The following is a 25,329-nucleotide window of genomic DNA, read 5'->3' as shown; positions in this document are numbered from 1 at the left end:
GGGGGGGTGGGGGTGGGGGTGGGGGAAGCTGAGATGCTCTTGGAATGTTTCTGCCTGGTGATCTTCATGCCGGCTTAAGCAATCAGACTCACCGGCACCAGCCTCACTTCCGCACTCCTAGAAATTTGTATTTCTGGGAACGAAGTCACATTTCTAACTTTTAACAAAGAAAAACATATCCACTATCAGAGCCCAGCTACCCTACACTGTCAGTTCCAACCTCCTAGTCTCACAACACTGTTTGATTGCCCTTAGAGTTATTCTTTAGATGCTCAATGGCTGGGACAAATTCAGGGACATTGAGAGTATAAGAAAATTCTGTTCAATTATTTTAATGTATAGTTTCCCCCCTAGGAAATAATTTGGTGATAAATTAATTTTTCTAAGTAAGTTCAGTAAGCTGCAAAGATGATAAAGTTGTCTTAAATTGGTTCCAGATGTCAACCTTTCTGTACAAGTTATTAAAGCCAGGATAAGCTATGACAGCAACAAAGGAAGGGGAGATGAAGATGGAGAGTCCTTCTTTCAGTAGATTTTTGCCCTATTCAAACAAATTATTTAAATATGTTTCTTTTATTTGACCAAGGAATTATCTCATATGAAAGATTTCAAAGGTGTAAACTTTCTTTTAAAAATGTCATTTGATTCAGGATGACCACCACCTATGGGGATATAAAGCTCTGTATAGATTAGTCAGGTCTTACATGCTTCAAAGACATTTTAGAAGCCAAGCTGATAAAAATCATTTCTAAGTGCGGATTCTCATTCAAGTAACGAGTACAGAATCAGGCTGCATTAATAACGGAAAGGTCTTACGTGACTAAGTATATAGCAAAGTCTGAGAGTTACTGTAAAGCCAGATTAAAAGTGAATGCTCCTGTGGCCATTAGTATGCATCATCGTCTTCCAGAGGGAAGGCAGTGCTAAGAATGGGCTGCTTGGGGCAAGGATGGTAAGCAGCTGCCCAAGGACAGACACAGGTGGACAGACACCACAGGTGGACAGACACCAATCACAGGTGGACAGACATCACAGGTGGATAGACATCACAGGTGGATAGACATCACAGGTGGATAGACACCACAGGTGATAGACACCACAGGTGGACAGACACAAGAGGTGGACAGACATCACAGGTGGACAGACATCACAGGTGGACAGACACAGGTGGACAGACACCACAGGTGGATAGACATCACAGGTGGATAGACATCACAGGTGGACAGACATCACAGGTGGACAGACATCACAGGTGGACAGACATCACAGGTGGACAGACACCACAGGTGGATAGACACCACAGATAGACAGACACCACAGGTGGATAGACACCACAGATAGACAAACATCACAGGTGGACAGACACCACAGATAGACAGACATCACAGGTGAACAGACACCATGGGTTAGGGTTCAACACTCAGTGCTTATGGCTGAGGTCAAGACACAGAACTTTTTAAGACTTGATCAACACATATGCTGAACCTCATGAAGGTTTCAAACCAAGATAATAAGGTCAAAGGTAAGAATTCTTTGCTCAGCCTAAGCATCACTTTGATGTTGATCTAAATGCTACAACTATTCTATCTGGATATTCCAGAGGTTGAAGCTGAGGGGTGGGTAGGAGCCTGTCTTTATGTTTCCAGTATAGACCAGAGGTGCACTGTGAGTAGAACCTTTTCTTACTTTCTTTTTCTATTAGGCTCACACTAGTGGTCTAGGACGCAGGGCCATCAATCAAGAGGCTGCTGAGTTGGTGGGTAAGGAAAAGCATTCACTCTTAGAAACACAGGAAACTAGGGTGGGCTTCGGGTGCAGAAAGATATTGTTAGTAAACGGTGTGAAAACAAACACAGGGCTAGGGAGTTGTTTAGTATCAGGTTTTCAAATCCCTCCCATAAACCATGGTAAATAAGTTTGGGTTTATCCAGACTGCCTCCAAAAGGCAGGATTTGGGAAGAGCACTGCTGATGTCTTGGTCGTTTCCAGAGGAAAGACCGTTTCAGTTGCTTCTTACTGTGTCTCAAGACATATTCCATGTATGTTTTATTTAGAATTTTATAATGCTAGAAACATGATAACAAAGGGATCTCTTAAGGAGAACCCTAATTAAGTACGAATTTGCACTATCTCATTTAAGGTCTATAATCTGCAGCGTGAAGCCATGGCAGTAGCTGCAATTCCCCATACCACCACTAGCAGGCACTGAAGTGTTGAGATGCTGAAGTAGGGCTGGAGAACTAAAGATCTCTTTGTTTTAGCTCCTTTCACGCTTCAGGAGCCAATGCAGAAATGAAGAGGGACCTAATCCTGTCAACCAGAACAGCTCACCCTTCAGGGCAGACATTAAGTCAGGTGCAAAGTGAGGTGTTTTAGCTCCTAACCCCAAGGGCTACAGTCAGCTCCTGAGCAGTCAGTCGGAAAGCACAGCTTTCACTGGCTTTATTTGTTATGCTTATATTCTTTGTTCTTCTAGTTTCCCTTCCCACTGGGAACAGGACTCCAAGCACAGAAGGATTCTCCTTCCCCGTTCTCTGAGGAATTTCCTGCAAGAGGGGACAAAACACTTCATTCTATCCACAGTGCTTGGAGAGACAAAAGCCCCTGAGGGAGCTAAGGTTTCTAGCTAAAAGCCTCCCAGAGCTGTTCTACCAGTCTTCGCCTTTCCTCAAAGATGTCCCTGAAGGTCCACTGTAATGTGCACACTAAAAGGATTCCTCTTCGTACACAAGAAGGGATGTAAATGAGAAAGGGCAGACTCAAGGACACAAGGACATCTTGAGCAAAGAGAAGGACAGAGTCAGAAATTGAGAGCTTCCTCGTGCTTCACACCGATTGCTCTCCAAGTAGACCACTGATAGGGTTAACTCTAAGAATATTCCCCCAAGGGACAAGAAATGCCCAGAGGGGAGGGTTTTTTTCACCTACCTGGCAAGGTTCATGCCAAGACTATTATGATCACTGAAGGGGAACAAAGGCATAAAATAATGCTTTGCCAGGAAATCAAAGCAAGAGAAAAAGCCCTGCGTAGCTATAATGAGGTATCAGGCCTCACTGTATTTCAAATTGAGGTTTCCAAAGTAGTTTTGTTCTCTTTTTAAAAGGGCTAATTATACTGATGCTCTCAAAGAAGCACGTGACAAGGGGTTTATTAGCATGTTTTCCAGAGAGCTGAGCTGGTATGAGTTAGAAACTAAACCAGTTTCATTCATATATATATATATATATATATATATATATATATATATATATACTTTCACACATATATGTGTGTGTGTGTGTGTATAAAATTTGGTGTTCTATTTTCAAACTCTGAAAGTGGGAGTATTCATATTTATAGATGCCCATGTCCACATAGAAATATGGAAATATGTAGCAAAGCTACCAATGTCTGCCTTTGGCTGCATTTTCAAGGAAGAATCATTCATGCACTGTACGAAGTACCTATAGCTGTTTTTGGATTCATAGAGAAGAAACTTAGAAAAATGCAGAAATTTAAAATGGTATCAAGGTACAAAGGCGTGTATCTGTTGAGTTTTTTTCCTTAGATTTATGAAATGGTGCTTTTTCATGATATCCTACTCCTCAGGGAACCCATGCAAAATAATGTTTAATTAAAACAGAGAGCAACCAACATGGACTGCCAGATATTAGCATCAGTAACTTGCCATACTAAAAAGAGGGCTTTTTTCCCCCCCACTGGGACTTTGCCAATCAGGCCAGGCAGAAAACATTCTCTAAACCAAGTCCTGCCACGGGAACCTCTCCTCAGTATCTGGAGGTTGGAATTCTATTCTATAGCTGAGATGGTGCAAGGCTTGCTATTCTGGTGATGGCACACAGCAAAGCTACCATTTCTAGGATGGGGCAGGATTGTTCATGGATTATCAGAGAACTGTGTCTTGCTTAGGAAGACAACCCAGAAAAGGCAGCTGGAATTCATAGTTTTGAATCCCCATAGCTCATACCAGTTAACAGCCAGAGTATCATTCTGTATTCCCAGAGGACCTGAGGTGCATCACAACTCAATATTAATAGACCCTAGGGAGTTAATAAAGTCACCTACGGTGTCACACACCAAACCTTCCCAGCCTGAGTTGAACTCTAAGGTCCTATTTAGAAAAGTACCCCGTTGGTCACTCTATCTTTGATTTAAAGAAAAGGACCCAGTTATCACTACTTAGAGGGCAAGGTGTGGAGGGGAGATGATGGGGATGATGTAGATCTAACCAACAACAATTAGTTTGGTGACATAAGCTGAGAGGTGCATTGGTAAAATTCTATGGCTGTTGACTTTGAGGTATTCCTGCATATGAGGACTTTGGTTGATTTTGCCTTCTGAACCTACCATCCCCCTTTTCTCAGTTTTCTTTTGAGGTGCAAACTCTTTCATGTTCAAAACCTCTGTTGCCCACAGAGAGGACTAAGCCAGGCACTGACAAGATAGGCCACTAGACCTATACCTGGTCATAGCTTCAAGGCCATGTGACAAAGATAATTGGTTTACATATGGACACATTCACAGAACCAGTGAACACTTGAGAATGGCCCAACAGGTGTTTAGCATCACTAGGAGGAAAAGCTTTCTCTGGAAAGCTAAATGGCACCTCAGTTTATGAAAGGCATTGGTAGACCCTAGGTACAGGAATGACCCAAACTTTTGGTCTACTCATTAGTATAAATTGATTCCCTTTGTCTGTGGGCTCCCAAAAAACTAGTCCAGCAAAGGATCTACAAATGTCCCTTCATATCTGTGGAAGTGTGGGAGGCTTCAGTGAGATGGATGAGAGGTACTCACACACCATGGAACCCTGACAGGGATTAAGCAGTATGGAGTCACTGTTAGTGTTAATGATAAGTTAAGCAGTATGGAGTCACTGTTGTGTTAATGATGAGTTAAGCTGTCATTGTAAACACTTTCTCTGATGCACACACACACACACACACACACACACACATATATATATATATGCAAAGACCTAAGGGGGTAGGGCAATAGATTCCCTTAGTGATTCCTCTTTGCTGCTTTAGTATGCCTCATGGAAAATGGCCATCACCCAAACAGCCAGACTCCTCTCATGTCAACACCAATCATCTGGAATCATTGACATCTTGGAAAAAAACAAAACAAAAACAAAAACAAAAACCTCACAGTTGCAGCCAATTGCTCCAGCTTCCAAGAGTGAGGTCTTACCCAGGGCTAATTGAAACAACTTTTTAAAAAGACCTTCACTATCACTCTAGATGAGCCTGCAACCATTTCTTCCTATGCCTCATGGTAAGGTCTTCCACTGCTGGCCTAGCTGAAGCACTGTTATGATTGGTGCTGATTCGTTTATGTATACATCAAAATTGGACTAAATTTCAAAGCGTTGTTTCTCCCAAACCACACGCCCCTGATGGCGATGATTGGTGCCCAGTGGCAAGACTGAAATTGTTGGAATACAAAAGATTGTGATTAGTACAAAACAGATAATTGTCCTTGGTCCAAACACCTCTTCTCAGGCTATGTAAGAATGCTACTCAGTCCTAATTAGTGAACAGGATATAATCGCTCCCCTGATGTTGAGGCATTAGGCCAATAAAGGATAGATGATACATGAAGCAGGAGAACAGCAAAGCAGTTGGTTGACCAAGACAAACGTGGAAAGGCATGAGGCTTCAACAGCATCATAAGAGATGAACAGTTGCTTCAAGAGAGGCAGGACATCAAAATAAAGAGGCAGAAGGAAGAGAAGAAAGCTGAGACTATAGAAGGATAAAGGGCCTTTGGGATCCAGAGAAGAGACTCTATAGCCTCATTTGCAGAAGAGTTTCAGAGAACTGTCTCATTGGGAAGGCCAAGGGTCTCAGACCAAGGACAAATAGTTCTACCATTAGCTGGTGCTAAGTGCCAAGGAATTCTGATTTCCCAGGTTGTCCCAGGAGCTATAACACTACCTAATGTGAGAAGTTGAACATCTCAAGTCCTATAGGCCTACCTGGATGCTATACCACCAGCCATATATTTTAAAGGCTTAAGAACTCCCAAATTTAGGCTTCACACAAGAAGTGTATTTATGGGACTTAGAGTCCCAACACCAAAGAGCTGCTGTAACATGAGTGTTATATAACATTAGGAATACTTAAGGGCTCATTCAGTTCAGGAGACCTAGAAAGACACCATCTGTTAATGCCACTTTTGCTGATACCAAGGGCTGGGGCAAACAAATGTTGCTAAGGGCCAGCACTTAAAGAGCTTCTCCTTATCTACCTACAATTTCTATAACGATAGAGAAAAATCAACCTTCCAACCAACCAACCAAACCACCTGATTGGTAACATAATCTATTCAGTGCTCACCTTTCACATTAAAACCTCCCTGAATTTGCACATAACCGATACAAAATTCTCATGTGCTTTAATTTCTCTCTAGACTATATATAATACCTAATATTATAAATACTCTACAAATTATAGTTAAAGTGATAATATTAAGAAACTATATGGAGAATACCAAGTCTAAGTATATAATACAGAGATAAGATTTTACCAAATTTTTTGATCTATGATCAGTGGAATCTAAAGACAGGATTCATGCATGTGGAGGACCAACAGCAATTTACAGAAGTGTGGTAGGCAGAGATACAGGCTGATAGAGTCCCCAAACCTACCTTCAGTGTAGTAGTAACTCTAAGGCTATGAGCACTCTAGAGCTTTATGTCTGTAAAGTTGGATCAAGAACTAACAGTAGAATATCATTTTAAAGTATTTTACAACCATTTTTTAAAAATTAACTCTTTTCCTAGCTCCACTATCTGAAGTAAATAAAAATAACAGCTATATTAGGGATATTCCAGGGCAGTGGTTCTCAACCTGTGGGTCTCAACCACTTTGGTGGAGGGAGGTCTACTGACCCTTTAACAAGGGTTGCCTAAGAACATCAGAAAACAGATATTTACATTATGGTTCATAATAGTAGCAAAATTACAATTCTGAGGTAACAGTGAAAATAATGTTATGGTTGGGAAATCACCACAACAGGAGACACTGCATTGAAGAGTCCCAGTGTTGGGAAGGTTGAGACCATGTTTCCTACAGTGCCTAGTTCTAAATGTTTCCTGTCACTATCACTTGTCTTGACCTTCTTAATGTCTGATGAGCTAAAAAGATTATAAATTGTACAAGTAAGACTAAGGCATGTCTCCCCTGAGTCACACAGCCCTGTTATGGATCTGGGATGGGGTTCCAGCAGCCAAGTCTTGATCTCACATCTGGCTTTTGGAAGGATGACAAAGTGAGCTTCCTTTAGGCTGAAAGCTTGTAGTTCATCATCACAGCAGCCCTAGAAAGCTAATGCATAGGGGAATAAGCTCATGAATGTGCTACACAGGAGAGACAAGAGACTGAAGACAGAGCTTCAAGGAAGAAATGATTCTTTAGCCAAATGCTCCAGATGCTATGATAGCACCAAGGTCAAAATTGTCCTCTGACAGCAGAATTAATATCTTTGGCTTTGCCTCTTAACATCCTTCGTGAAATCAGTCTTGGGGCAATGCCTAAGGTACAGCCCGAGATCAATGGGAAGACAGTGAGGGAGGGTAGACCTCATTTTAGAGCTAGGTAGTAAACAAAAAGGGAGCAGAACTGTAGGCATTTTTAAAAAAAAGTTTTCTTTAGGATGGGAAAGTACTATGTCTATCAGCAAAATGAAAGAAAGACGCAAAATAAAAGTTAATGGTATGATATGATTTAATTGGAAGTCATAACATGGCTGATTTCCCCATGCTGCCTCTCTGCTTAAGCAGGAGCCCAAACATGAATGACGGCTCACACCCTACAACTGCTATGCAGGCAACCGTCCCTGAACCAGCAACAGAATTTTCTCTCCGCCCCAGAACACTCTGAAATCTATACCTGTCAGGAGATGGGCTCATAAAGAAGATACGAGGCTCCAGTAGTTGGGTGCACATTACTGCTCTCCTTGCATGGCCTCCACCTCCTCCCTCTTCTTTTCCAGAAGGTGAGTCTGTCTGGGTCCTTTTCTTCCCTACTACTCCACAAACCAATCTCTGCTGAAATGGCGCTAGATACTGGCACTAGTTAAGTGCGTGATGTTCCCTAATGCAGAAGCTGAACCACAAGACTCAAATGAACGCTAACTCCAAAGAGTTCTAAGTAAGCCCTTGGAAAGAAGAGAGTTTGTAGCGGAAGATGTATTGGAATGAGGAACTTGTCTACACTCCTCTGAATAACACCTACACTCTACCTGATCCTCAGCCACATGCAAGACTCCTTCCTTTGCAGGGGCAGCCCTCGAGTCTGACCTGGGGGTTTCAACAACAAACATAAGAGATAGCAACTAAATCAGATTCAAAGTCAAAATTCTAGTCTCACCACTTTTTAATGAAGTAGCCTGAGGAAAGTTATATAGCGTTGCCATCTTTAAAATATCATACTAATAGAGTTTATATCTATAAGGGCTACTGTTACCCTTACTCAGGAAGACAGTGCAACTAAAATTACTCCCACCTGACATGGCATTAACGATTCTATAAATATCAGCATTTTTTTGTGTGTGTCCCTAGCGCAAAGGCCACTCAAAAAAGAAATCAATACATAAATTAGTCTGTTTCACTATAGTTTAAAATCTTGTTAACAAGAAAAAAAGTATTTCTCTACTCTTCAAGACAGAAGAAACTACATCTTGAATATAGCCCTGGAAAAATGTAGAGAAGTTGGAGAAGATACACATGACTGATGATAGTATTGGGTGGAACATTTTTTGTTTGCTTCTTGGAGCTCTTTTAATGTCTGTGACTTTCATATGTGCACATTTCCATTAGGAAGCAAGCACAGGCTTGGTGGGACTGTGGAACCATGAGGAGCAAAAGCCCTAGAGGAAAAGGCAGCTGCTTAATCCAGCCCCTGGCTAATATTACCTGCCATGGTTGCCTGCATGAAACTCATACGTTTGAATGCCTGTTCTGTACTGTGTGGAACTGTTTGGGAAGGATTAGTAGTCATGGCCTTGTTGGAGGAGGTGGGCCACGTGGGATGGGCTTTGAAGTTGTAAAAAGCCCGTGCCATTCCAAGTGACTCTCCCTCTACTCACCTCTCTCTGCCTTTTGATCGTTGTCTCTAAGCTGACAACTCCATTTCCAGTGCCTGCTGGTTGCCATGCTCCCTGCTATGCTGTTCATGAGCTCATCCTCTGAAATTGTAAGCAAGTTCCCAATAAACTCTTTCCTTTTTAAGTTGCCTTGGGTATGATATGACACCACAACAGTAGAAAAGTACCTCTGGGATGATGTCAGCATGAAGTAGAGGTCATGGTTCATGGGTGACATACAATAGGCTTTACCCACCATATTGTACCTCTGAAGCAAGTCAAGGACCTCACTCAGTAAATGCCCTAGAAAAATCTAGCCTCACTGGCTGCAATAACTTGCTTAAACTAAAGGATCCTGATGACCAAAGCTGACATAATTAGTACCTTCCCACACAGCTCCAACATACCATGTCACTATGTCAATATTAGTTATTAGATATCAAAAAATACCCTAATTCATAAGGTTTGCACATGTGTACAGTTATGTTTTCAGTAGAGAAGTACATGAAAAACTTTTGATTCTCATCTGGACTTATAATTGCTCATCTGTGTTTTCCATAAGGAAGTAAGAAATAACTATCCCAAAAAAAATTTAGTAATAAAATATTAGATGGCAAGTAGCCACTCGAACCCACATTCTAAAATAAGTTGTAAAGTTACTAATAGAAAGTTGAGCTTTAAAGTTTTTTTCCATGTATTATTTTATGTTTATCTAAAATTACATATTTATATATTGCATATGTGTTGAAATAAAGTTATGCCACTTAGGGTAATAAAGTGCATCCCAAAGACAATAAACAATCTGACAAAAATCCCATTTCCAGTTGATCAGAGAAGTCTAAGACACCCCCTAAATCAATATATCCTATTGATGTTGTCCTTGGGTGCCTCCCAGAATTTGATAAATTCAGTCCCTAGTGCTGAAGACATTTTATACTTCAAATTTAGGACTTGTAAGAAGCAATCTAGAACTGACTTGGAAGCCTCCTCCTTGAGAACTAACTCCCACAATGCTGGATGGAGCCATGCAAGATGCCAAAAGAGAGAGAAGTTAATTGCCCTAGTCAGTTGCAAAAATCTCTGAACCACAATAACCAGAAAGGCAAAATATCTCTAAGGTGCACTAGCGGCTCTTACATCCTGAGGGTGACCAACACCCGTCTAGTTGGGTTTAAGGTTCTCTCAGTAGGAATCAGTTCATGCCTGGCATGAATCTAGCTTGCTACCCATGGCTAGGACCCTAGAGGGCAACCTACTAACTCAGCTTTCCCAAACAAGCATAACTCCTAGATACATTATAAATACGTGTTTTATACCTACAGATAAATTCTGTTCTCACCCTTTATGAGAAAGTATCTTTTCAAGGCAGATGATGATCCTTCAAGAAACCTACAACCAGTCAAGAGGCAGAGCTGGTACATCTCCAACACAAGCTCGGCACTGATAACTCACAGGGCAGCTAAGGTGAAAGGACAGACATAAACATCAGAGAAGAGACAGATGGTGCTAAGATCCAAGGACCAAGACACCTGCTGCTGGGTAGTGTCTTCTGTATATGACAGAAGATGTATTCAGGAAATCTTAACAATGGCCACCTAAACAAGACCTGATAAATGACAACACCAGTTCACTGTCCATGGGAACGAGAGAAACCTCAGAAGGCCACACCCTGAGACTGAGACTACTAAGAGAGGAAGACTCAATATTTTCCAGGTATGAGACCTGGTTATTAAATACCAAGTGGTCAGGTCTGAAAATACATACAAACATTCAAGCAATCCTAAATGAACTCAGAACATTGTAGTTTATATATGTGTGTGTGTTTGTATGTGTATGTGTATATATGTATATGTATGTGTATATGTATGTGTATATGTGTATGTGTGTATATATATGTGTATAATGCTATACATGTACATATAGGTATATATGTATACAAAATAATAATAATTTTTTAAAGAGGCTATGAATTTGAAAGGAAGAAGGGGGATGCATGGAAAGATTGTTGGAGGGAGGAGAGAGAGAGAAGAAGGTAAATAATGTATACAATACTCCCACACAAAATTATTCAAAAATCAATTTAAAATAAACGAATCTTTCCTAAGTTGTATTCTCGGCTTTGCCTGTTATAAATATTGTAGCCCTAAAAAAGTTTAATTAATTCAAACAATATTGATCAGTTAATTACACTAATTATTCCACAAATAATATTTCAACACATAATTATCAACTGAATAAACTAACAACAATTTAGCCAAAATTAATTTAATTCAACTTTTTACGTATTTATTTATTGACAATGTAAACAGTAAGCTCTATACCTAAGTTTAGATAATTTAATATATAAATTTAGTATATATAAGAATTTAATGAGAGTGTGTAAGTAACTACACAACACTTGAAATACTGACTTTATTGCTCCACCTTCCCCTATACATATCTATGCAACAGTATCACTAAAAAGGTATCTAATAACGAACTCATCTTCCTTTACAATAGTTAGTTTTTCAGGGCAGAGAAACTGTGTCACAAAAAAATAAAAAGGACAAACAAACAAACAAATAAATAGCTTTCACAAAAACAAAGAGGAGGAAAACAGCAGGAAACAATCTCTTATTGCCTAGAAAGTAATATCTTGACAAAAGGAAAACAATAAAGATATTGTTTGTTCAACCTTTGCTTTCTTGTTTTCTCTTTCCACCATTTTAAACTCCAAACAGGAGACAGGAGAGTAATTGGGGGTTGGGGGTGCGGGCTGGGGAGCAGTAAAGGGGAAGCCCTAAGTGGTGAGGATGCTTTTTTTGAGATAATGAGCAAGTTTGGTATTAGATAGAGAATGCTCACAAAACTGGACCACCTAAAGCAACCGGTTTTACACTTTTAAGAATTAACCCTTGGAGAGCCAGTGGGCTGACCAGCTCAGCACCATCCAGGCCCGTACCAGAGCTCTGAATTGGCCCACCCCCAAATCTATCTTAACTGTGAATGGTGAGACACATGAAAGGTTCAGTCCTGCTGATCCAAAGCTATAGGATCTCCATGACATGGGGTAACAACAGGAGAACTGGGACAAGTCCCAGTGAGGATTCAATATGGATGGTGTCATAGAAGGCAAAAATCTAGAACCAGACCAATGGCTCATTGTAATGAACATTTGCATGTGAAGACGTGTGGACAGAGGGATATATTTATACTGTGTGACATGCTACAGCATCCACAATGAGATACTTTATATGCTTTGTTGTTGTTTGGTGGTGGTGGTGGTGGTGGTGGTGGTGTGTGTATGTGTTTATTTCTGGCAGGAGATTGCAAGGGCAAAGGGCAGATATGAGGGCAGATATGAGGGCAGATATGAGGGCAGATATGAGGGCAGATATGAGGACACAGGGAGATGAGTGGGACTAGGATGCATGATGTGAAACACAAAGAATCAATAAAAAAAAGAAAAGAATTAACCCCATGCTATAACTACTAAAATTCAACTTCAGTAAAGAAAAGGAGATATTCTGATTGCAGAATAAATCACCTCCCTATGCCAATCATTTGCAGGTGTCGACCTGGTTGCCCAGCAGGCACAGCGGCTTGGGATCCATCTGGAGACAATTTAGAATTCCTCTGATTTTTGTTTAGTGGTAGTTATGGTTGGGGAGGAAAGTTGTTTGCCCCGAAAGGTTTGTAGTGAGCCAGTTCAAATAGCAGGATAAAGCTCAGGTAATCCAATGCCTCCCAGCTTTTCACGCTGATACCCCTGAAATACTTTCTGTGCTGGCACTCAAACTCTGTCCTAGAAAATGACGGGAAGGAAAAGATCTCTCCTTGAAAGTGTTCTGATACCATCATGTGGGTAAGAGAGTGAGAGGCTTAGGAAAGGGTTGTGCGATAAAGGATTGAGAGGTTTTCAAAGGCCTAAACCAATCAAAGTGGGCAAATGCAAGGAGCCAAGGACAAGTCAGAACTGCGTGGCTCCACACGAACCTGGTAGGATGCAGAGGAGAAAGAGAATGTCCTTGAGACTGTCCTTCCTGATTCAAAGGCAAGCCTTGGGTCCCCTGAACGGAAGCAAGTGCTTGAATAGAAAGTCTGCAGCACACATCAGAGACAAAGTATGGGTCCTTTTCTTACAGCAGTTAAGTGTGCAGTCCGAGTAGAGAGTGAAGATTGTTATTACTCTGGAGGGGGCTCCATTATGATGCAGACTGGTTCATATTTTAGTTTGTTGCAAAGATTCTTGGGACTGTGACTTATTTCTGAAGACAGAGAAAGGATTTTTTTTTTTTTTGAGAAGAATAGAGGTAGTCAACATGATTATGGGCATTGACATAGCCATTCACTTGCAAATGATTTTCGAAACGACTGCTAATAATACACCTTATTGTATAGAGTACTCTCAACACAGTCGCCTTGGGTAATCAAATTAATACAAGGCAATGGAAAGGGAAAAGGGAACAGGAGACCCTATAGCATTACCAGCAATGACTATAATTAATACAAGCACATAAAATAATCCAATGGGACCGATGGACAACCCGGGGCTATAGAGCAGTTTCCCCTAGGTATATTCATTTAGCATGGCTGTATAGAGAAGGTGAGGGCTCTGACTAAGGAAAGAAAGGGACACCAAGATTGAAAGCTCACCAATGGAGATCCGTCTGTGTGTTGAGCTTGAGAGTAACACTCCTTTCTGCTAGTCAAAAATCATACACATTCTCAAATCCTCGACTAGAGTCAGCCGGGGGCATAGCCATGCCACTGACGTCAGAGCTGTGAACATCCACTTCACCTGACTGAGGATCTCGGGGCCTTCACTGTGAAATGGGAAACACCAACGATAACGCGAAAAGTGCCTGCAATGCATTAAGGAGAAAAGTGATGACTCACGCACGTGTGCACACAAAAGTCACACCAATCTCCTCACTGGAAGCATGCGTTCTTTCAAATATAGTGTGTCAATAATGTATGAACCCTGTAGGTCCTGTTGTATACTCACAAGCAGGGATAGCTCCCATCATTCAGTGAGAGAACAGATTTTTTTTTGTCTATACAAAAATATGAAGCAAGTACCCACGTCTAGGAATGCTTTCAGAGACCCAGAGTGTAAGAAGCTCTCCTTGAGGCCAGTTAATCACCTGAGTCTCTGCATTTTTCTTGCCCTTCCCATGTCTTTAGCTAGTGGTCTTCTCCAGGCCCCCTGTGTGATCTCCATGGCACCACTCACCGAGTTGCTAGTAGAGGACACCCTCTGTGCCAGTCACACCTATTGTAAACTGTCTTTAATTTATCTTCACTCTGGCCCTCAACCTGGGCTTCTAAAGAAATCCCAGGCCCACCTTCAGAGCATTTAAGCAGAATGTGGGGCACAGATTAAACAATGTTAATAATTCTTGAAACTCTGGAGTTCCAGCTCTTGAAACAACTGAAACTGTAGGGGATAAAGGACCATATCTGGACACGAAGTTTTAAGAATTCACATCATGGAATTCCCTTTGGAAAACGTAAAGGAGGGTTACCACTGCCTTGCCTGTGGAGAGGCATGAAAGTGTGCAGAGGCTGAAGCACCCATGGCCTAAGAACAAGACTGGCCTACTCCTGAATCATGACTTTGCGGCTGCTGAGGGGTGATGCTTAACTACTACCAAATAAACAATACGTTATCCAGATCTTCTCCACAGCCCCACTTCCTTGCTCAATTCTATCTGCTTTGGCTGCTGTCTTCTCACTGTAAACCACCTGCTCCAGCTATGACCCTAGCTGCGTTACTGTGCATTCTCCCAGACTCCAACACCCATGCTCATCATGACTGTGACCGGCTTTCTTGGTCTTAGCCTAGCCCTGGCTACTCTACAAGGACCCAGAGGGTCTGTCACTGACTCCTTAATGAGGCTGCAGGATATTCAGACATTAATCACTAGGAGCAAAGGGCAAGCCTGGGTTCTGAAGTTTCTGCTGGGATCCCAGGAGGCTGAGAGAGCAGGAAGTGAGGTTGGCATAGTGCCTGCACCCTAAAAAGCAAAGATATAGAGAGTTACATCTTGATATGGTAACTGGGTTAAAGGTGGAATTTAAAAAATTGTGAAGACAGGACTGTGTGAAAAGAAAAAAAAAAAAAGGTCTTGATTTTCAGAATCCCAGAAAGGAAAAATACTATGGAGAATTTTTTTTAACAAGGCAAAGAAGAAATTGAGGCAATTTCTGTTTATCCATGGGGATGTCTATAGTGAAGCAAATAGAGTGTGTGTGTGTGTGTGTATGTGTGTGTATGTGTATGTGCATAGGTGCATATATGCATGTGTGTATATGTTTGTGTATGTGTGTATGTGTATGTGAGTGTGTGTGAGACTGTAGGTGTGTGTCTGTGTGTATTGTATATGTGTGTATGTGAGTGTATGTGTATATGTATGTGTGTGTGTATCTGTGTGTATGTGTGCATATGTGTGCATATGTGTATATGTGTAAATGTGTGTATATGTATGTATGTGTCTGTATCTGTGTGTGCATATGCATGTACGTGCTTGTATGCGTATGTGTGTCTGTGTCTGTGTGTCTGTGTCTGTACCTGTGTCTGTGCCTGGACAGTACCTAGAATCTATTCCTTTGGCAAACTACCAGCATACAATCTAAGAATCCAATATTGTCTCTGTAACCCTTATATTATATACTACAAAACCAAAGAAATAAAAAATAAAAAAATAAAAGCCAGGCATGGTGGCACATGCCTTTAATCCCAGCACTTGGGAGGCAGAGGCAGGCGGATTTCTTAGTTCGAGGCCAGCCTGGTCTACAAAGTGTGTTCCAGGACAACCAGGACTATACAGAGGAACCCTGTCTCGAAAAACAAACAAACAAACAAATAAATAGTATACTACATTTCCGGATTTAACAACTCCCTGTGCAACTTTGTTCTCTTTGATCATCTCCACTCATTTGCCTGTTTCCTCTGTCACAGAAACCACTGACTTTACTCTCTGCTTCTATGGATTCAACTTAAAAATATTCTTCACTGAAAACATAATTTACAGTAGGTGCCTTTCTGTATCTATGCTAGTTTTTTTTTACCATTATGTCCTATAAATTAGTCAGTGACATTGTAAATGGCAGGATCCCCTTCTGTGGCAAAGATGGAAATATACACACATATTATCACATGTGCAAATGTAAGCACACACACTGAACACACACCTTTTTCTATTAATTTATTTTACGATTTTGACAATAAAAACTGGAAGTTTTTCCTTGTCTTGATATTGTAATTAACTTTTCAGAAATTTTTATAAAATGACTTCACATCACACACCTGTAATGGTACACACCTGTAATTTCAGCACTCTGAAAGTAGAGGCAGGAAAATCACAAGTGTGGAGCTAGCTTGAGCTACATTGTGAATTCATGTCTACCCTAAGATCATGTACAAAAAGAAAAAAGAAAAAAGATGAGATGATACACTAGGGACTAAGGGGACAGGGCTCTACCCATTCTAATACCAGTCTGTGTAAGGCCACTGGCCAGGAACTCACACTACAAAGAGAAGGCTAAAAGGAGAAAGGAACTTGAGACCCTGTGAAGATTCCAAAGCCAAGATGAAGCTCATGGCAAGAGCAGTATCTAAGTTCAGGATTCCTCAGGAAGGGGAAGAGAAAAGACTAGAAACGTTAGAAATACAAGAATACAGAGGAAGTGGGACCTTATCAGAGAAAGACAAGACCCTGAGGTTCAGTGGACAGAGGTCAGAAAGCTCCTGTGGTTAGAGACTGCTCTGGGTGGATACATCTTCAGCAGCTTAGAAGGGATCCTTCCTCCTCCATATAATAAGAAACCCTTGACAGGATTGCTAGAGAAGACATCAAATAGAAGAGAAGGAGCTTGGAAAGACGGCTCAATCTGCAAAAAGCTTGCTGCTCAAGCGTAAGGACCTTGATCTGTTCCCCCCCATACATGTAAAAAGTCAGGTACAGCCACGTCTGCCCATAGTCCCAGAGCTGAGGAGGCAGAGATGGAAGGGCCTGAGGGCTGGCTGCATAGCCAGTCTGACCAATTCCAGGAGTTCCAGTTTAAATGAGAAACCCCATCTCATAAAAAATAAGATAAAGATCAATTAATGAAAACACTAGATGTTGACCTCTGACCCCTGAAAGTATCACACACTAGGTTCATATATTCGCGCATAATCACACACACACACACACACACACACACACACACACATACACACGCCCCAAATACTAAGATAGGAAGTCTTTAATATGCAAAATATCAGTTAGAAAGCCAAGATCACATAGCCAATAGAAGTCACTGCACACTGACATTCTACTCCTGACAAAGCTGAGCGGTTATGAACGGGGCTGCTTGTGTGTGGACAGGCTTCACTGGTTAAACTCAGTCTTTATCATTTTCCGTCTCCTACAGTGCTTCGGGAAATAGGTAAAAGCTATCTGGATGACTAATTCAATTTATTTAATAGAATGTTTGTTTTTGCAAATGCCATGTTAACTACAGTGTGTCATATTCGGCAGTAAAGATATGCAAACTAAATTTTATTTTAAGTTCAATATTACTACGGTTTAGAGAGTATGATTGGCAATTCTGAAGCATACAGAAAAACATCCACCACGGGTTTCAAACTTCTTTCTAAAATCCTCTGCTATTTATTCCATCTATCCCCTGGGCTGTACATGGATATTTTTATCATGGTTCTCTGTCAATTCTTTGATAGTTTTCTTGGAGGGCTACTTAGTGAGTTCAATCAATATCTGCTGCCTTATGGATTTTTTTTTTGGGGTGGTCGGGGGTAGGGAGACTAGCTGACATTCAGAGGAGAAAAAAAATCTAATTCTTTTATCTTTAAGATTGAGAGGCAAAGAATCACTCTTGTGATTTTGACCCGTAAGTTAACTTACACTAAGTTGATGTATTTTTGTGTTGTGTTGGGAATACAGCTTGCGCACTCCAGGTATTCTCTGAAAAAAACTACAGAAGCTTCCTTGGCCAAATTCAAGGGAAAACTTAATTCTTAGTTGAGTTTCATGGTGCTGATTAACGCTTCTGCTTCTCCCCTTTACAAGAGGAACCGACTTCACCCTGGCCTCTCTCCGTAAACAACTGGGAAACTGGGGAAAAAATATATGAAGTGGTTGCGAGCAGATGCTGGACAGCAGGAAGCCTCAGACTGTGATCTTGAAAGAGAGCAAACAAGCTAGCGTGATACTCCCATTTTGCTGAAGGAGGGTTTGGGACTGCTGATCTGAAGGGATTTACAGAGCCAAGCATGAGAGAAGAGACCACTGTGGTGGTGGTTTTAATAGGAATAGCCTCTATGCACTCATGTGTCTGAATTCTTGGGCCATAGGGCGTGGCACTATTAGGAGGTGTGGCCTTATTGGAGTAGGTGCGGCCTTGTTGGAGGAAGGATGTCACTGGGTGAGCAGGCTTTGAGGTTTCATATGCTCAAGCTATGCCTGGTGTGACTCACAGTCTCTTTCTGCTGCCTGCAGATGATGATGCAGAACTCTCAGCTCTTTCCTCCAGCACCATGTCTGCCTGCATGCCACCATGTCCCACCATGGTAACCATGAACAACTCTGAAGCTGTGAGCCAATCCCAAATGAAATGTTTTCCTTTATAGGAGTTGCCATGGTCAAGGCGTCTCTTCACAGCAATAGAAATCCTGATTGATACAAAGGTACATGGACTGTCACTAGATACATTAGAAGGATGGTCTGTGTTTTTGTTTGAACATCAAGATGTGTGTACGTTACATAAAACTGTACAAGGTGGGTGAAGTGCAGCTTTGGGCAATCCTGAAATCACATTTCCTGAGCTCAAACCTAGAGGATATGTAGATGGTGGCCAGCAAGAGGAAAACTTCCTGACTGACCACACAGGGCTTTTGGTAGAGACCCAAGGCATGCTATTCTCTGATTGACCACACAGGGCTTTTGGTAGAGACCCAAGGCATGGTATCCTTAAGAGAGAGACTAATGTAATCCAGAGCACATTCTTTAAGACATACTCTAAATGCTTACACACAGTTTCCAGTGAAATCAGGGTGGCCCACAGGAGCCGACTTGCTTATTGAGATCTTTAGAAGAAGAGAGGTGTCCATTAACACATTGTTTCTAACATCTATCTTTCAGTCAAAAATGAATCCAATCAGTAAAGAAGCAGGAAAGGACATTGCTCCCATCTTGGTGGGATTTGGATCCCTGCACTGGTCTGCTCCTCAGTGATCCTGTGGTGGAAACTTTGTTGCCACCGTAATGTTATTGAGGTGGCCTGCAACCTAGTAGGAGGTCATTAGATCCTGAGGGCATCACCCTCAGAGGGACTAATACTTATCTCACAGCAGTGGTTAGCATCCTATGGCTAGGTTTGCTCTCAAAAGAGGCTCCTGCGGCATCTAGTCAGTTTCCTCTGCACTTTTCTTCACAACCATGCCATGACACAGCCTGTGGTCCACACCAGGACTCTAGAGCCATCAAAGCTGTGATGTACACAAAGCACTTCATGCTACTTAGTATGAAACAGGACAAAAAGAACAGGACTGGAGAGATGGCTTAGCAGTTAAGAGGACCCAGAGGCTTTTCCAGGGGACCCAGGTTTGATTCTCAGCACGCACATGGTAGCTCACAGCTGTCTGTAACCCCAGTTCTAGGGGATCCAACACCTAAGCACAGGCGAAACACCAATTCACATAAAATAAAAATAAATAAAAGTTAAAGAAAAACAGACTAAGACAGTCCCTAAATAATTCTTTGGTGGCAACAATGTCTGTATTTTTTTTTTTTTTTTTTTTTTTGGTTTTTCGAGACAGGGTTTCTCTGTGTAGCCTTGGCTGTCCTGGAACTCACTTTGTAGACCAGGCTGNCCTCGAACTCAGAAATCCGCCTGCCTCTGCCTCCCGAGTGCTGGGATTAAAGGCGTGCGCCACCACGCCCGGCACAATGTCTGTATTTTAATGACAGCAATCTTTGTTAAGGATAGCATAGCTGAGGGAAACAATCACTAAGCAGCATGTCCCTGTGCCCTCAGCTCACAGTCACCTCCATTCTGCCCATGGAGGAAAACAAGTCTCTGAGAAGAAAGACAGGGGAGTTGTTCAAACCAAAGCAAAATCTGCTCCAAATACCACAGCAGGCCACAAGGGCTGTGAATTCTCAACACTGAATTCTCAACAACTGTGAATGACACAGACTCATGCAGTTTTTAAACCTTGTTCCTATCTTATTCATTATCATCGGTTCAGAACTTTATTGGTAGTATGACAGGTGGCAAGAAAGAGACCCCCCCCACACAAGAAAAACCAAGATACTAGAAAAAGGGAAATGCAAAGACAGATTACAATTTATAAAAGAATAGAAATATCATGATTAAATTCTAATCTCAAAAATAAATAAAAACATAAAACATAAGTTAAAAACACATGAAAGGAGGGCAAAGGGACACATGTGACACAGAGGGAGAGAGACTGTACCTAAACAGGGTGGTATCCAGGAGCTGCAGGAGATAAGAGATAAGGATCATCTACTGAAATTAAAATACACTTTGTTCAAAATGCCAAAATGATACCTCCTACCATGTAGGCTAATTTTAATTTTTAAGAGGAAAGAAAAATAAAAAGAAACATAACACAGGAAAATAAAACCCAATCATAAGTTTAATACCCATCACTATGCATATTAACAAATTAAACACCAGAACTCAAAGCCAAGATTATTATCCAAGATTTTTAAATTACAGTATTTAATTTTTTTTCAAGAGACAAATTTGAAATATTAGGACAAAAAACGGTGGGAAAGCTTAAGTTGAAAAAGATGGACGATGGAAACGAACACAAAATCAAGGAAATTTTTAAAAGTGTAAAATTTTAAAGTCTGTAAAACTTGATATATGATCATGCATAAAAGTATATTTTCCATTAATGAGTTGATCCAACCAACAGGTCGAATATGTCTAAATCTCCAATTATCCAAGAATATATCTTCAATATACATAACAAAAGTCTCTAAGAGTACATACGAAATAGTCAACTTCATAAACTGTATAGCTGGACAAACAAGCAGAGTTTTAAAATCCAGGGAAGTTACTGAAAACTTTAGTAACACTATTAATAGAACTGAACTAATCAAGATATTGAGATACTAAATCCAACAAGGGAGAGTCCATACTTAGACCTGATGATGTCAAGTTCCTATTAGACAATGTGCTATTGTGTGAAGCAAATGTCAGTACATCTTCAAGGATATGAGTAATTTCAGAGTACATTGACCACAATGATCAATCTTGAAACACGACTGTTTACACAAAAAACCTATAGGCAACTGGACAGTTCTATTGTGTGAAAACCAAGCCACCTCTTTGTAACACAAAACCAAAAGCAACTTCGGTTTCCTACTATAGTTCTATGATTTCAGAAGTTGATTTAAATAGATATAGACATGAGGACTTTCAAAAATTCAGATTTGTGTGTCACAACTAAAAGAAAGTTAGTAACCTTCAAATATATGAGAAACAGTTTTAAACTAATAATCTCATCTTTCAACCCAACAAACTCAATTTAAAATATGTTAACTCCAACAAAATAGAGGGGAAATATTCTAAAGAATGTTTTATAATTAAAGAAATTTCATAATTTAGATGAAAAAAATCAGTTTTCTGGAATAGGTAATTGATCAAAACGAATAAATCCTTCTGTCTTCTCTCCCCAGATGTTTCCTGAACCTGCATCAGGGATGGTGGCCTGATCATGTTCTCTCTGAATATAGAATATCAGGAGGTTCCCTATCACCATTCCCATGAAACATTAACTAGAAATTCAAAAAAGTGCAATAGAACAAGAAGATAAAATGTAAAGAGATTTAAAAAGACTGGAAATGGAAAGACAAAACTCTATCAACTAAAGACATATGAGTGTATATATACAAGGTCTAAATAATTAACTAACTATCAAAAACTAGAATTCCAAAGAGACTTTATATTGAAAATTCCCCATTAACATGTTCATGTTCCTACTGATCCCCATCTCTCCAGAGCAAGGATGCTAGCTGTCTCTACAGCAAGAAATCTAGTCTGAAATATGTCGTATAAACTTTAGCCATTGCTTGTGCCTTTGACCTAATCTATAAAGAGCAGCAACCAAGTAAAACAGAAACACTACAGAAATACTACTTGCAATGGAACCAAAGTATATCAGGTGCCTAGAACTATATCTAATAAAAGTATAAATGACAAACTCAATTGTAAATAGTACTGTATAGTGACAGCTACAGAATATACACTAAGTTAACCTAGGTATTTCTCATTTGTGTGGTTTCTAGAATCAGCATAGGCCAGATGGACACCCAGGGCTACACAGTAAGACACTGTCTCAAAAACAGTAAAGAATGAATGAACATAGTTATTTTTATCAATTTTCTCAAAACAAAGTCAATTCTTTGTCAACTTTCTCAAAATTAATCTATAAATTCAATCCATTCACAAATCCCTGCATGTTGTTCAAATGAACAATCTTTTTAGGATCTATATCTAAGATAAATTTTCAGTTTAGGTATGTGATAACCTAAAGTAGCTGCAGTGCCCAAGCACTCTTGAAGAAAGTGGATACTACAAGACTTAAAAAACAGCCAACGAAAATTGTGGGGTTCTGTAAATACAGATCTGGGAAGTAGAACACACTAAGTAAGGATATCCAGGCAACTGGGTTTTGAAGATATTATCTTCAAGGAAAAAATATATTCTCTCAAAAAACTGTTCTGGGTCAATTAATTCACGCTAAATTGTGAATTTAAAATTTAAAAAAATCCTACAAAACACAGAGACAATTTAAACTCTAAATGTGAAAATTATGAAAAAAAATCATATATATATAGAGAGAGATGGACTTTGAGTAACCAAGTATTTCTTTATATGTAACAGAAAGGTCATTAATCTTAAAAATGAAAAGTAATAAATTTGACAAGTTTAAATTAAATAATTGTTCATCAAAATATGCCATGGAAGGGGCTCAGAATGTAACTTAGCAATAGAGTGTTTTACATAGCAGGTACCAGCATGGACTAGGTAATGAGTTTGAGCCCTAGGATCAAAACAAACAAGCAAAACAAAAAACAAACAACAACAACAAAACCCAACCAAAGACTGATAAGTAAACAAAAATGCCATTAGGATAAGGAAATGAAGAACACACTAAGAATGGAGATAGATAGATAGATAGATAGATAGATAGATAGATAGATAGATAGATAGATAGATAGATACATAGATACATAGATAGATACATAGATAGATACATAGATAGATACATAGATAGATGATAGAGATATAATATAGATTATACTTACTATATAGTGGGTTGTACATATATATGTGTGGTGTGTGTGTGTGTAGAAGAAAAATCTAACACAAGAGAAAATAATCACAAAAATTATCTAGATATAAATACTGTCTTTATATCCTTTAATGCGGCAAACTTATTAATTTGTAATGAGTAAACACTGAGTTAGAGTTCTGGTGTATTAGAACACCACTGTTGGCATTCTGACATCTGGCCATCTACTGCCTTGTAATGTCATCAGAACCAGAGGTTTTACATGAAAAAGAAAACTCATTGGTTTAAATAATGGCACCAATTCCATGCACAAGCACAAATCATTACAGTCCACTCTCTTTTCAAGCCTCCTATTTCTTGATATAGCCTCAGTGTCTATGAGTCTCTGCATGTTTTGCTTAAGGACAAACATTAAACTGAGCACACATGCATTCTATCAGGTATTTTACAAGAGAAGCCATCAAGTATCTAACAAGCATGTGGAACAATGCCTTTTCATTGATAATTGGGTATAAAGTATTAAGCACAATGTACTATCATCATAAACCCATTAGAATAGCTGGCATGCATCAAGAATTAACAAACTTGTATCCGTTCTTAGCAAATATGTGAATCAACATGTCTTTTCATATATTACTTGGAGCATAAGTATTCTAATCACTTCGGAACTCAGTGTGGTGGCATCTATTGAAGTTGACATTATTAATATGCCCAGTACCCGTATCTGCACACCAAGCATATAACCAACATAAATGGGTACATACTTAATCAACTACACATACAACAACACTGTATCCTGCATTTATAAAGACAAACAAACCCTAGAGACCATTTACATGTCTATCAGCAATAGACATTCTGGAATGACCATAGAATAAAATAAACAACTATAACCCATACATTCTGGTAGCTTTGCTTTATATACACAATACTGATCAAGAGCACTGGACACAAAAGTACTACAATGTATAATTCCATTGTATAAAGTCTAAAAGTAGATTTAAAAATACTTCTCTGGTGTTAATTTGTACAATACCTTTCTTTGGTGGTTTGGAGTGATTGCAAGTAGACAAAAAAGGGCTTCCAGGTGATGATCAAGGTATGCTTGTAGCTTATAAGGGTTACAAAATTCACAAAGAGTGTGTTTATCTTCTACATCTATTTTTCTGTAGGTTCTTTAATATGGAAGAAAAAAGGAGGAAGAAAAAAAACACATTTTCTACTTGAAGGATCTTGAAACAATAACCAAATTGTCTTAGTTCTGGCTGCTGTAACAAAATTCCACAGACTGTAGTTCAGGTACATACATTTATTTCCCCAGTTCCAGACTCTTGGAAGTCCAAGATCAGAGTGTTAAATCTGGTACCTAGTATCAGAACTTTTATGATTCTCCTATGACAATCGTTTTATGTCTTCACATAGCCAAGAGTAAAATCATCTGTCTGTACTTCCTTTATGGCATTAATCACAATTAGGAAGGGCACACCTCCATAGCTTAATTACCTCCCTAACTCCCACTTCCTAATTTTAGAGTTTGATTTTAATGTATGAACTTAAGGTCAAAACAAACACAGACACCAAAGAACACATGTTGTGAATTGACACTTCTAGATTCTAAATTTGGTCTCAAACCACCAAGTTCTAGTATTGGAGAGATATCTCAGCAGTTAAGAGTTCTTGTTCTTCCAGAGGACCTGAGTTGGTTCCTATAGTGGTTTGAATAAGAATGGTCTCTATAGTCTCCTGTATTTAAATGCTTTATCACTAGGGAGAACTCTTTAAAGGGATTAAAAGGATTAGGGGGTGTGGCCTACGTAGAAAGTGTGTCATTGAGGGTGGGTTTGAAGGTTTTAAAGGCACACACCAGGCCCAGTCTCTCTCTCTTTTCTCTCTCTCTCTCTCTCTCTCTCTTTCTCTCTCT

At 39.9% G+C, this 25,329-nt stretch overlaps 1 pseudogene; it reads right to left on the bottom strand.

The window, feature by feature from the left end:
• Positions 1-25,329, bottom strand: part of LOC110312290 — a 34,461-nt pseudogene that overhangs the window by 771 nt on the left and 8,361 nt on the right.

This window comes from Mus caroli, chromosome 17, assembly GCF_900094665.2.
Source record: "Mus caroli chromosome 17, CAROLI_EIJ_v1.1, whole genome shotgun sequence".
NCBI classification, from domain to species: Eukaryota; Metazoa; Chordata; class Mammalia; order Rodentia; family Muridae; genus Mus; species Mus caroli.
The sequence above is the reverse complement of the archived record's forward strand: the minus strand, read 5'-3'. Positions and strand labels throughout refer to the sequence as shown.